This window comes from Canis lupus, chromosome 26, assembly GCF_048164855.1.
Source record: "Canis lupus baileyi chromosome 26, mCanLup2.hap1, whole genome shotgun sequence".
NCBI classification, from domain to species: domain Eukaryota; kingdom Metazoa; phylum Chordata; class Mammalia; order Carnivora; family Canidae; genus Canis; species Canis lupus.
In genome coordinates, this window is record NC_132863.1 from 1,489,643 (window position 1) to 1,493,634 (window position 3,992).

The 3,992-nt window shown below is 56.1% G+C and overlaps 1 long non-coding RNA gene across 1 annotated transcript; it reads left to right on the top strand.

Moving 5' to 3' along the window:
• The first annotated feature begins 2,108 nt into the window (after positions 1-2,108).
• LOC140617817 (uncharacterized) lies at positions 2,109-3,711 on the top strand. Its single transcript, XR_012017960.1, has 2 exons — positions 2,109-2,670; positions 2,950-3,711. It is a non-coding gene; the product is annotated as an uncharacterized lncRNA (long non-coding RNA).
• The last annotated feature ends 281 nt before the right edge of the window (positions 3,712-3,992 follow it).

Consider the following 3,992-nt stretch of genomic DNA (forward strand, 5'->3'; position numbering starts at 1 on the left):
GCCTCACCTGGCCCTGATGACTCTGGGCCCCACCTAGGCCTCAATCTGGACCTTGTTACTGTGGTCCCACCTGGGTCTCACCTGGACCTGGTGACTCTCGTTCCCACATGAACCACACCTGGACCTGGTGACTGTGATGTCCTTCTAGCCTCACATTTACCTGGTGACTCCGGTCCCCACCAGGGCCTCACCTGGACCTGGTGACTCTGGCCTGCAGGTTGGCCTCACCTGGACCTGGTGAGTGGGGTTACCAACTGGGCCTCGCCCACACCTGGTGACTCAGGTCCCCACGTGGGCCTCACCTGGACCTGGTGAATCTGGTCCTTATCTGGTCCTCACCCACACCTGGTGACTCAGGTCACCACCTGGGCCTCACCTGGACCTGGTGAATCTGGTCCCGATCTCGGCCTCACCCAGTCCTGGTGACTTTGTTCCTCACCTGGACCTGATTGCTGTGGACTCCTTCTTGGCCTCACCTGGAACAGATGACTCTGATCTTATCTGGGCCACACCCAGATCTGGTGACTCAGGTCCTCACCTGGGCATCATTGGGACCTCGTTACTCTGTTCCACACCTGTGCCTCACCTGGACATGATGACTCTGCAACCCCTCTGGGCCTCACCCTGACCTGGTGACTCTGGTCCCCATCTGGACGTCACCTGGACCAGGAGATTCCAGTACCCCTCTAGGCCTCAACCAGACCTGATGATTGGTCCTCAACTGGGGCTCACCTGCACCTAGTGAATATGCTCCCCACGTGGGCCTCATCTGGACCTGGTGACTCTGGTCCCTACCTGGGCATCATCGGGACATGGTTACTATATTCCCCACAGGGACTCACCTGGATCTGGTAACTCAGTCCTCACTTTGACCTCTTCTGTACCAGGTGACTCTGGCCCCACCTGGGCCTCACCTGGAACTGGTGACTCTGATCCTCAGCATGGCCTCACCTGACCTGGTGACTGTGGTTCCCACCGGGACCTCACCTGGACCTCATGTCTCTGGTGCCCACCTCGGCCTCACCTGGACCTGGTGTCTCTGTTACCCACCTGGGTAGCATCAGGACATGGTTACACTGTTCCCTAACAGGGACCCACCTGGACCTGTTACCTCTGGTCTTCAGCTGGGCCACACCTGGATGGTGACAATGGTTCCCACCTGGGTCTCAACTGGACCGGGTGAGTCTGATCCCCACCTCGACCACACCTGTAACTGGTGACTCTCATTACCACATGGACCTCATGTGGACCAGGTGGCTACAGTGTTTCTAGCTTCTAATGTACCTGGTGACTATGGTCCCCACTAGGACCTCACAGGGACATGGTGAGTGTGGTTGCCACCTGCACCTCATCTGGACCTGGTGAATCTGGTCTGTACCTGAGACTACCCTGGATATGGTGACTGTGGTCCCCACATGGGCCTCACTTGGACCTGGTGACTCTGATCCCCATCTGAGCCTCACCTGGCCCTGTTGACCATGATCCTCAACTGGGCATAATTGAGACCCGGTTACTGTGTTCCACAACTGGACCTCACCTGGACCAGGTGACTCTGGTCCCCCTTGGGGTCTCACTCTGACCTGGTGACTGTGAATTCCACTTTGGCCTGACTTGGACCTGCTGACCCTGGTTGCCACCTGTGCCTCACCTTGAACAGTTGACTCTGGTTCTTTCAAGGCCCTCCCCTGTACCTGGTGATCCTGGTCCCAACCTGGGACTCACCTGGACCTGGTTACTGTGTTCCACACCTGGACCTCACATAGACCGTTGTCCATGATCCCCAGCCGGCCTCACATGGACCTTTGCCTCTGGTCCCCACCTGGGCCTCACGTGTACCTGGTAACTCTGGTACTCACCTGGGCCTCATCTGTTCCTGGTGACTCTCGTCCCCACCTGGGCTTCACTTGGATCTGGTGACTCTGGTCCCCACCTGGACCTCTCCTGGACCTGGTGACTCTCTTTCCAACATGGACCTCACCTGGATCTGGGGACTCTGGTCCTCAGTTTGGCCTCACCTGGACCTGGTGACTCTCATCCCCATTGTGACCTAACTCAGACCTGGTGAATCTTGTCCCCACATAGGTCTCACCCAGACCTGGTGACTCTTATCCCCAGTTGTACCTCAATTCAACCTGGTGTATCTTGTCCTCACGTGGGCCTCACATGGACCTGGGACTCAGCTGGATAGAGTGGCTCTGGTTCCGACATGGGGCTCACCTGATACTGGTGACTGTGGTCTCCTTCTATGCCTCACCAGGACCTGGTGATTCTGATCCTCATCTGGGAATTGCATGGCCCTAGTGACTCTGGTCCTCACCTAGGCATCATTGGGACCTGGATACTCTATTTGACACCTGGGCCTCACTTTCATCGGGGACCTCTGGTCCCACTCTGGGTCTCAAACTAAACTGATTACTCTGGTTCCCTTTCTAGGACTCACCCTTACCTGGTGACTCTGGTCCCCCCCTGGGCTTCACTTGGACCTGGTGAATCTGGTCATTACCGGGCCTCACCTGGACCTTGTGATTGTGGTCTCCACCTGGACCTCACCTGGATCTTGTGGCTCTGGTTCCCATATGGGGCTCTCCTGGACCTGGTTCCTGTGGTCTCCTTCTGGCCTCACCTGGAACAACACGACTCTGATCCATATTTGGGCCTCACCTGGACCTGGTGAGTGGGGTTGCCACCTGGGCCTCACCCATACCTGGTGAGTCAGGTCCCCACGTGGGTCTCACTTGGACCTGGTGAATCTGGTCCTTACCTGGTCCTCACCCGGACCTGGTGACTCTGATCACCACCTGGGCCTCACCTGGACCTGGTGAATGTGGTCTCCAACTGGGCCTCAACCTGTCCTGGTGACTTTGTTCCACACCTGGACCTGATTGCTGTGGCCTCCTTCTTGGTCTCACCTGGAACTGGTGACTCTGATCCTATCTGGGCCTCACCCAGATCTGGTGACTCTGGTCCTCACCTCGGCATCATTGGTACCCGGTTACTCTGTTCCACACCTGAGCCTCACCTGGACATGATGACTCTGGAATCCCTCTGGGCCTCACACTGACCTGGTGACTCTCGTCCCCATCTGGATGTCATCTGGACCAGGTGATTCTAGTACCCCTCTAGGCCTCAACCAGACCTGGTGGCTCTGGTCCTCAACTGGGCCTCACCTGGACCTAGTGAATATGCTCCCCACCTGGGCCTCATCTGGACCTGGTGACTCTGGTCCCTACCTGGGCATCATCAGGACATGGTTCCTCTATTCCCCACTGGACCTCAATTGGAACGGGTGACTCTGATCCTCAGCAGCATGCCTCAAATGCACCTTTCCACTAGCTGCATTCTTATGGCCATGAGAATGTAGCTACATTGTAAGTCAGGAGGTTCAATGTATACCACTCTACTGCACCTAGAGACACAAGTATTGAAGCCTGCAGCTAGCTCCTTTTGTCCTATGAGCTTCTGACCAACACGTCTAGTGAGGATGTTCGAAATTTCATCTGAAGGCCGTGTGGAGGGGGATCCCTGGGTGACGCAGCGGTTTGGTGCCTGCCTTGGACCCGGGGCGCGATCCTGGAGACCCGGGATCGATTCCCACGTCAGGCTCCCGGTGCATGGAGCCTGCTTCTCCCTCTGCCTGTGTCTCTGCCTCTCTCTCTCTCTCTCTCTCTCTGTGTGTGACTATCATAAATAAATAAAAATTAAAAAAAATAATTTGAAGGCCGTGTGGAACTGTGAGGGACTGAGGGTGAGCTCAAGTCTCAGAAGAAAGTACCCTTTGGACACTGCGTTCCACTAGCTTCCCATGTATGGAACTTAGTGTGTAGCACCAATCCTAGAGAGCAGTTCCTCACATATCTCTGGATTGGGCTTGGAGACACTAGTCGTGTGGGCCAGCGCCTTCCACTAACCTCTCACAACCCTTCAGTCACGATTCAAGCCTAGGCCTGATAGGAGCAAAGTGTACCTGCAGTCAGCATGTGGGAGGTACAGGG